The 10,000-nt window shown below is 43.1% G+C and overlaps 1 protein-coding gene across 1 annotated transcript in view; it reads right to left on the bottom strand.

Annotated features, from left to right (window-relative positions):
• The window catches only part of LOC135090356 (neuropilin and tolloid-like protein 2), a 194,856-nt gene that overhangs the window by 163,305 nt on the left and 21,551 nt on the right, over window positions 1–10,000 (bottom strand). Inside the window, exon 2 of the mRNA XM_063987118.1 lies at window positions 8,638–8,687. The gene's annotated coding sequence lies outside the window, so the exon portion shown is untranslated. The remainder of the gene's footprint in view (window positions 1–8,637; window positions 8,688–10,000) is intronic.

The following is a 10,000-nucleotide window of genomic DNA, read 5'->3' as shown; positions in this document are numbered from 1 at the left end:
TTTCAGAAGGGATGGATGGGTTGAAGAAAGGGAGAGTGATTTGAGAAGGCGATTTAAGGAATTGTAGAAAGGATCTGAGGAGGACTACAAAGAGGTGGAGGGATCTGAGGAAGAGTAGAGAGAGAGAGTATGAGGAAGAAAAACGAGGATTTGAGAAAGGGCAGAAGGATGCGAGAGGGTTTAGAAAGGCCAGAGGGGCTTTATACAGTTACAAAGAATCACAAAAAGAAGACCAAACAGCAACAAACCTTTAGGCCCTCGCAAGGCTGTATGTGCCGCACGGGATGGGGAAATGGCGCTGGGGTCGTGTCCGCTAGCCAGGCAGGAGGTGGTATGGTGTCCTCGCAACACGTGTTTCGGCTCAACAAACGTAAAATTGGCAGATTCACAGCCTGTAATCTCGTTATGGGCCCACACCCTGCTTTTTTGTTGGCCCGGCGAGTGTCCTACATCTGTGTGTGTGTGTGTGTGTGTGTGTGTGTGTGTGTGTGTGTGTGTGTGTGTGTGTGTGTGTGTGTGTGTGTGTGTGTGTGTGTGTATACAAAAAACATTCATATCTATGTTTGCACGAGTATTATAGGTATCTATGTACAAATAAACAATCGCAGTACAGTCATATAAACGTACTATAATTATCTTTACACGTGATTTGTTAATTCATCTACAAAAATAAATAAATAAATGAACGGATAAATTGAGCAGGTGATGGCAGACCGGCAGAGACCATTCGACACAATAAAGCTGGTGGGGCCATAATGAAATAAAATTGAAAACACGAGCGAGAGAGAGAGAGAGAGAGAGAGAGAGAGAGAGAGAGAGAGAGAGAGAGAGAGAGAGAGAGAGAGAGAGAGAGAGAGAGAAAGAAAGAAAGAAAGAAAGAAAGAAAGAAAGAAAGAAAGAAAGAAAGAAAGAAAGAAAGAAAGAAAGAAAGAAAGAAAGAAAGAAAGGAGACAGACAGACAGACAGACAGACAGACAGACAGACAGACAGACAGAAACAGACAGACAGACAGACAGACAGACAGACAGACAGACAGACACACACCCACAAAAAGAGACAAAGACAGCTAAAGACAACAGAATATTTCACAAAAAACAAACAAACAAACCTAACTATACAAACAAATAAACTACCATTACCACCACCATCACCACCACCATCACCACCACTACCACCACCCCCATAATCATCATCATCATCGTTAACCTCTACTGCACCACAAAGACCTTCACCACCACCACCACCACCACCACCCCTCTTCTCTATCGGCTTCAGACCATTGCGGGGATGCGGGGATTACGGCTGAAGGGTTAAGCCAACACTACGCCTGGCTTGGAATGTCTTGGCGGGGAACACTTGAGTCTCATTCTCTTAGGGAACTTAATAAGGTTGTATCTGTATTGCTGTGTTTCTGTAGTCAGTGTAGTAGCTTGTTCACCGGTACAGTGCAGTGGTCTGTGCGAGGAAAGTGTAGAGCCTAATACAGATCCAGGTTTTGATGATTTGCTTGTATTGCCTTCGCTACGGTACTGTGGGATAACGAATTATTGAATTTTTATTATTATTTTTATTATTCGACCACAGCTTTCGTCAACTGAGAGAGAGAGAGAGAGAGAGAGAGAGAGAGAGAGAGAGAGAGAGAGAGAGAGAGAGAGAGAGAGAGAGAGAGAGAGAGAGAGAGAGAGAGAGAGAGAGAGAGAGAGAATGCAAAGACAGATGGGTACATAATACACTCAGACAGACAGACAAATATATCGACACTTTCAAATTAAATTAACTAACTTTTAATTTCATTGTTCTCCTGTAGTTATCTTTTTGGAGAGACACTGAGTGTTTTTTCTTTCTTTTTTATATTTTTTGTGTTCTTGTCTGAAATCCTTAGCACTTGAAGGACAAACTGATGAACTAACAGGCACAGAAAATTACGACCTTTTTTTCCTCTTCTTGTCGAACCAATTTTTTCTCTCTCCTTTCCTCCTCCTCCTCCTCCTCTTCTTCTTCTTCTTCCTCCTCGTTATTATCTTCGTTGGCAATAATAACAAGGAGGAGGGGAAAGGAGGGAAAAAAAAAAAACTGGGGAAAAGGAAAAAAAAGAGGACACAATTTAAACTCACGACCATTACCATCGTTACTTTCCTCGTCCTCTCGTCATTCACTAAAAGATGACACGAAAAAAAAAAAAAAAAAAGATTCCACCATTTCTTCCATAACTCACTTTGTTTGCACGATTATCTCAGGTGCTAGCTAATCAAGTAGGCAACGACCTCTTTTCAGTACGTAACATTGGCTCTGGCTAAGGGATGGAAAAAAAAAAAAAAAAACTTACACTGAGGGTGATGAGGGTGATGAAGGTGATGGAGGTGGGGGTGGGGGGAGTGCTGGCGTGTGTCCATTCCTTAAGTTGTGACGTGTGTGTGACGGTGTTCAGAGGCTCAAGAATAATGTGAACCTCGTGACGTAAATACCACATGCTACTACATACTGCTACGTACTACAAAACTCAACTCGTACATCGAGGGCGTGGCGGGAGTGCAGCTCAGGGAGTCAAGCAGGCCACTACTCCTCCTCACGTTTCAGGTCTTAAAGGATTGCAAAAATAAATTATATATGATTCTTTTCCCATTACCGTGACCAGTCCATTCGTGTGTGTGTGTGTGTGTGTGTGTGTGTGTGTGTGTGTGTGTGTGTGTGTGTGTGTGTGTGTGTGTGTGTGTGTGTGTGTGTGTGTAAGGGCGTGGCGCGGGTTAACACGAGAATGGCGCCTGGTGTTGACATGAGGGCACAACGCCATCACCTAATTAGACCTCCGGTAGACAAGACACCCATTCCCTCCCTCTCTTCTCTCCCTCCCTTCCCTCTCTCCCTTCCCTCCCTCCCTTCATCACTTCCTGCCTTCCCGAGTAACTCATGACGCATCTCCCCTTCCCTCCCCACGTTACTCTTGACCTGCTCCTGAGTGGTGAGCCTTGACGGGGACACTGGAGATGAGAGACGGGAGGGTCCTGCCAAAAATTTCTAACGCACACACTGACATAAAGTCAGTGTGTGCGTTAGAAATTTGTCGCCGGTATTTTTCATGATTAGTGTTTGTTTTTAATGAGGTACAGTACTTAGTCAATAAACTATCTGTCTACCTATATATCTATCTATTTATCTACCTATCTGTGTGTGTACTAACAAGCTGATAGATGGTCATTTGTTATTGCTTAACATTTCAGCATCACAAGTACTACATTTATTATATTATGTCAGGACACAGGGATGCTTCAGTTTGTGAGTGTGTACCAATAAGCTTATAAATGGTCGTTGGTGATTACCAAATATATCAACATTTTATTTATAGTTACAATGCTACTATACTATACAGATCTCATTCTGCGCTCCCCTAAACTTGCACAAATACGCTTGCTATCGCCTGAAGGGCTGTGGCAATCAAAACAAGGGGAGAAAAAAAGGGAGGGAAAAAGGTTAACGTTGTACAGGATGTCGTGTGGGCAACATAACACTTTGGACGAGGAGGGCGTGACGGGGAAGGCTAAGGCATGCAGTACATATTATAAACTTTACTGACAACACAAATACAAGGACTAAATGAGACATAATCAATACAATTTAGGTTATGGATGACTGACTATAGGTACGCCTGATGGCTTCTTGCAGCTTCCTTTATTTTCTTGTGTTCTTATTATTTTACGGCTCATATGAAAGTCAATAGTACAACATATACAATAAAGGATGATTCAATAAAAAAAAAAAAATACAACAAAACACACTATCACGGGATGGGGGCGTGCCAGGAGGGGGCGTGATGGAAACTACAACCTCTACTAAACCCTCTTATTACCAACTATAAATCTAAATAATACAATCAGAAATAAACATTAGGTGAGGTGCACTGGCCTGAGTCACGGCAGCGCAGGTGTGTAGGAGGTGGTGTTCCCGTGGTGTTGGCGTGGCGTTGTGTAGCAGCACCAGTAACACAGTGTGGCTCGCGTTACCTGTTGTGTTACCTGTGTCGCCGCGCTGCTCTCATTACCGCGGTGATATTGCATGGTGCACAATTTAGTGTTTTAATATTGCATGATTGGAGGTAATGCACGGTGCTATCGGTCCCGCTGCAACACACACACACACACACACACACACATACATACAACATGCCTGAACACTACGACTCTCCCTTCCACTTCTAAATATACAAATAGCGGTTCGTGATTCACTGTGCTTCGATACTGTTTTGGTCAGTGTTTCTGTGTTTAGTGTACTGGAGTGCTTGTAACGAGGTGTACTGAAACTGGAGGTACTGGAGAAAGTCACGATAATCCAGCCACTTCTGTAACTGGATTGGCACACTCATCTCTTAACTTGTTTTCTATCGTACTATTTTTTTGGATTAAGTGGCAGTTGGCATGGCTTTTCTTCTCCCTTTTTTTTCCCCCTATATTTGGGAGAGTGGCAGTTTAGAGTTTTCCCCTATTAAGAGAATGGCGGTTTAGAGATTTTTTTTCCCCTTTTCTACTTTTGGGAATGTTGCAGTTTAGATGGCTTTTTTTTTTTTTTCTTCTTCTTCTTCTTCTTCTTCTTCTTCCCTTTTTCTCTCCCCTTGCCCAGCCTGTCTCACATGTAAAGAGAAACTAAATGAGGACCCCAAAAGCTAACTAAACCAAGAAATACCTCTTTACAAAACATAACACAGCGGACCTCACCCTCCACAGCTTTGCGTAAGGAGCCTTAGCAGTCAGTCACTTCAGTCAGTCACCGAAATGAATAATCCTCAGAGACAGTAAAAGGGAAAGAACATAATTACACAAAGTACATGTAAAAAAAAAAAAAAAGAAAAAAAAAAGAAAGAAAAAAAAATGGATATCGTGACAAGGGACTTACTTTACATGGCGTGATGATAGTACTACATTAAAAAGAGCACGGAAAGTTGTATGTGTAAGAGAGGGTGTGTGTGTGTGTGTGTGTGTGTGTGTGTGTGTGTGTGTGTGTGTTACGGTACAAGGCTAATGCCATCCAAAGTACATGAGTAAACACGACAAGTGATAACACGCACCTGGGCTGGACGAGAGAGAGAGAGAGAGAGAGAGAGAGAGAGAGAGAGAGAGAGAGAGAGAGAGAGAGAGAGAGAGGAGGGGGTTGTGAGGTGGGGCCAGAGCGTATGAGGCGTTAATACAGGCAAAGGAAGAGGTGAAAGAAAATGAGAATGAGAGGGAGAACTAAAGGAGATGAGGAAAGCTGGAGAATCTGAGGTGATACTGAGATGAGAGGAGTGGAGGCCAAAGGGGGAGGTAAGTGGAGGGAGGAACCGCTGTAAAAATCCCCAGTAATCCGGCGAGCTTGAAGGTGCTGTAAATCCCATTAATATTTGCATAACCAAGAAATTAAAGGCTTAAATAGTCCTTAGCGCGGGTGATGAGTCACTCTGGTGGTGATGGTGGTAGTAGTAGTAGTAGTAGTAGTAGTAGTAGTAGTAGTAGTAGTAGTAGTAGTAGTAGTAGTAGTAGTAGTAGTAGTAGTAGTAGCAGCAGCAGCAGCAGCAGCAGCAGCAGCAGCAGCAGCAGCAGCAGCAGCAGCAGTAGTAGTAGTAGTAGTAGTAGTAGTAGTAGTAGTAGTAGTAGTAGTAGTAGTAGTAGTAGTAGTAGTAGCAGTAGCGGTGATGGTAGTAGTAGTATTAGTAGTAGTAGCAGTGGTAGTAGTAGTAGTAGTAGTAGTAGTAGTAGTAGTAGTAGTAGTAGTAGTAGTAGTAGTAGTAGTAGTAGTAGTAGTAGTAGATACAGAACTTTTGAAATAATCAGATACAATTACCCTTTTAGTCTCTCTCTCTCTCTCTCTCTCTCTCTCTCTCTCTCTCTCTCTCTCTCTCTCTCTCTCTCTCTCTCTCTCTCTCTCTCTCTCTCGCTTATCAATTCAAAACACTACAAAAAATGTAGAAATATTCATATAATAATAATAATAATAATAATAATAATAATAATAATAATAATAATAATAATAATAATAATAATAATAATAATAATAACAACAATAATAACAATAGTAACCCTACCTGGAACGCCACACTCCCTTAATTAATCGAGGGTGGAATGACAAGTATGGCAGACACACCTTGGCAAAATTACTAATCCTGCCTTCCTCCCTTTGACCTGCCAGTTTTTTTTTCCCCGAGTGTAGGCCTAATAGTTTCTTGTACCTACCCGTCTGTCACGCTCTTATGTTCCTACCTGCCTTTCATCTCTTTATCTCCCTCTTTCCTTTTTCTTCCCCTCTTATCTTTCCCTCCCTCTTCTGGTTTCTGTAGGAAGGGAGGTAGACTGAAGGAAAAGGGGATGAGTGGAGAGGAGAAGAGAAGAGAAGAAAGGAAACAAATTAGATAACTGGCGTGATGTTATGCTATTACTTACAGTGCAGAGAGAGAGAGAGAGAGAGAGAGAGAGAGAGAGAGAGAGAGAGAGAGAGAGAGAGAGAGAGAGAGAGAGAGAGAGAGAGAGAGAGAGAGAGAGAGAGAGAGAGAGAGAGAGAGAGAGAGAGAGAGAGAGAGAGAGAGAGAGAGAGAGAGAGAGAGAGAGAGAGAGAGAGAGAGAGAGAGAGAGAGAGAGAGAGAGAGAGAGAGAGAGAGAGAGAGAGAGAGAGAGAGAGAGAGAGAGAGAGAGAGAGAGAGAGAGATTGGAGGGACAGGAAAAGGACAGAGAAAGGAGGAAAGAGCTTTAAAGGCCTTAGATACGAAAAAAAAAATGTATGGAGGAGGAGGAGGAGGAGGAGGAGGAGAAACAGAAAGACAGACAGACAAGTAACGTACTGTTGTGGGGGAAAATGAGACAAAACACTGAAACCACCACCGCCACCGCCACCGCCACCACCGCCACCGCCACCACCACTTAGAAAAGACAAAAGAAGAGGAAGTACATAAATCTAGACAAGGATGGTGAAACAAGATAAAGCGAAATGTACATAAAGCAGTTTTCTTTTTCGCTTTCTTTTTTCCTTTTTGGTTAACTAAAAGAAAAAATATAATAAAGTCTCATGTCTGATTCTCGACAGTTTTACGCTACAAGGGAGGAACACAACTGCACCGGAACTTACCCCTTGGCTTTCCTGGAGGAGGAGGAGGAGGAGGGGGAGGAGGAGGAGGAGGAGGAGGAGGAGGAGGAGGAGGAGGAGGAAGAGGAGGAGGAGGAGGGGAAAAGCAACGAAAGAGAGAGAGACAGAGAGAGGAGGATCAGGCTGACGATGATGGCAAGGAGGAGACGACGAGGAGGAGGAGCACCAAGACTAAAGAAAAGATACGATAAGGAGAAATATCATAACTAAAAAAAAAAAATTAAGGTGATGAGAACGAGGACTGAGATGAGGATGACGGCGGGGATAAGAACGTGAGGAGGAGGAGGAGGAGGATGGCAATGACTATGACTTCAAGGACAAGTAGGACAAAAAAAAAAAAAAAACACTGAGGATAACGACACACACACACACACACACACACACACACAGACAGAGAGAGAGAGAGAGAGAGAGAGAGAGAGAGAGAGAGAGAGAGAGAGAGAGAGAGAGAGAGAGAGAGAGAGAGAGAGAGAGAGAGAGAGAGAGAGAGAGAGAGAGAGAGAAGAGCAGCAGCAGCAGCAGAACGCAAACCCTAACCATCGACATTAATCAGGCGAGGATCACTTCGTCACGAGGAGGGCCTAACAGGGACGCATGTAACCCTGAAGCAGTGTGTCCGGAGCGACCTTAAGTGGCGGGGAGGCAAGAGCTGTTTCCCAAGACACACGAGGCTGGCGGGGACTCGGGCGGGGCGGGGCTGCGTTGCTCCGGGAGAAAGAAGAGGAAAGAAGTTTTAATGACGGAGAGGTGGACAAGCGTGCGGCTCTGTAAAAAAAATCACTGGTATAGCCCCTGAACCTCCTCCCACGCCAGCACCCACGCCCACACGCTCGTATCCCTGTTCAAATTTGCTAAGGGAGGTTTCTTGTGATAACTTTTAAGAAATTATATGTCTAAGTAAATAAAACTCACTGGAATAGCTCCGCAACCTCCTCCCACGCCAGCACCCACGCCCGCACTCCAGCATTTCTGTTCAGATTCGCTAAGAGAGGTTCCTTCTAGTTTTTTTTTAAGAACTAAGATGTCTGCTTGTAAAATAAAACTCACTGATGCAGCCTCTTACTCTTCCCCCCACGCCTGCACCCACGCCCATATATTTGTCCAAATTCGCCAAGGGAAGCTTCTTATGGTAACTCTTAAGAACAGAGATATGTGTGATTGTATCCTTCACACACAACGAAGATATTCAGGGATGTGTGGGGGAAGGACTGAGGAGAACTGTGGAGGACAGAGGGTGCTAAGCTAAGGCAAGTCTATTATAAGACGCCATGTTCCCGAGGACTTCTGTGTCAGGAAGTTAAGTACCACCAGAGTCCCTAAATTGCAGAGAAGGAATTAATTAATCTCTTTGTCTGTGATGCGAGAGATTGGGTGGAAATTCCGACTTACGCGTCCATGGGAGAAAAAAATATCTTTCAACTGTCACTTTACAAATTGACAAGCGCCAGGTTCTGTTGTGACAGACGCTGCGGTACACATGACACTGCCCTTTTTTTGTGGGTAGAGATAAAACTAAGGAAGCAAGATTCTTCTTACCTTGGAAGTTTCTCTCTCGAATTCCTTAAGGTAGGGACAGTCAGTCGTACCTGCAACAAAAAAAGAAAATTAAGGTAAAATCATAATAATAATAATAATAATAATAATAATGATGATAATAATAATAATAATAATAATAATAATAATAATAATAATAATAATAATAATAATAATAATAATAATAATGATGATGCTGATGGCCAAGATAACAACAACAAAAATATCAACAGACAGAAAGAAAAGGAAAAATATCAACACAATCTTAAACCAACAACACATGAGAACACCATCGGAAAAAAAAAAAAAAAAAAACAGACGAAAAAAAATCACACCACTCCACCAGCTAAATCAACACGAGAGAGAGAGAGAGAGAGAGAGAGAGAGAGAGAGAGAGAGAGAGAGAGAGAGAGAGAGAGAGAGAGAGAGAGAGAGAGAGAGAGAGAGAGAGAGAGAGAGAGAGAGAGAGAGAGAGAGAGGATCACAAGAGTACTTATCAACACCAGTCACAATGGCAGCAGTCTTAACGGGTCACCAGAGGGCCGTAACCCAATTGAATCGTGCCACCACCACCACCACCACCACCACCAGCTCAAATCGAGGCTCTCCCCCACACCAGCTCGGGGAATGGGTGTCAAATGGATTATTCCCTCGGGTGCCACTGCCCACACCACCAGCCAGGCCCCGGGGACGTCCACACACAATCAAGTTCAGAGAGGGTGTAGTTGTCCCCTCCGCCTCGCCCACCACACGTGACTCGCATAGTGGTTCTTGAGCGGTGGACTAACTGTTCACTGGTATCTGCCACTTCTTTCCTTAATTACTAACTATTATGATAGGTACATCTCTTGTTCTGCAGCCATATCCAAACATTGTACTGGCCAGAAATTGCAAAATATGTTTTTTTTTTTCATCTTCTTTCTTGTAGATGCTTATAAAGGTTCCATGCATTTTCTTTTCGTGGTGTGGATGGATTGTTGTATACCGCAGTGAAGGGTTTAACTCTACATTATTCCTATATAAAAGTGTCATAACTGCAGCTGGAATTCTTTCTTTTTTTGGGGGGGGGAAAAAATAATTCAGGAATTTTGTTCTGTTTTTCTTTTGTTTGTTTTTTGCCTCAGTATAAGAGCATTATAACGCCACTCATAATTCTTTCCCTCTCTTATGGGCGGATGGAAGATAATTTGTGGGCGTTTTTCCCTCAGTATAAGAGAATTATAACGCCACTCTTATTTTTCTTTCTTTCTTTTGCGGAGAGCGGAAAATGACTTCAGGGTTTTTTTTTTGGGGGGAGGGGCTCTAATTTATTTTTGCCCTTGGTCTGCCTCTCGTGCGCAAAAAAAAAAAAAAAAAGTCAGGAGCC

This window comes from Scylla paramamosain, chromosome 3 (assembly GCF_035594125.1).
Source record: "Scylla paramamosain isolate STU-SP2022 chromosome 3, ASM3559412v1, whole genome shotgun sequence".
Classification (NCBI taxonomy): domain Eukaryota; kingdom Metazoa; phylum Arthropoda; class Malacostraca; order Decapoda; family Portunidae; genus Scylla; species Scylla paramamosain.
The sequence above is the reverse complement of the archived record's forward strand: the minus strand, read 5'-3'. Positions and strand labels throughout refer to the sequence as shown.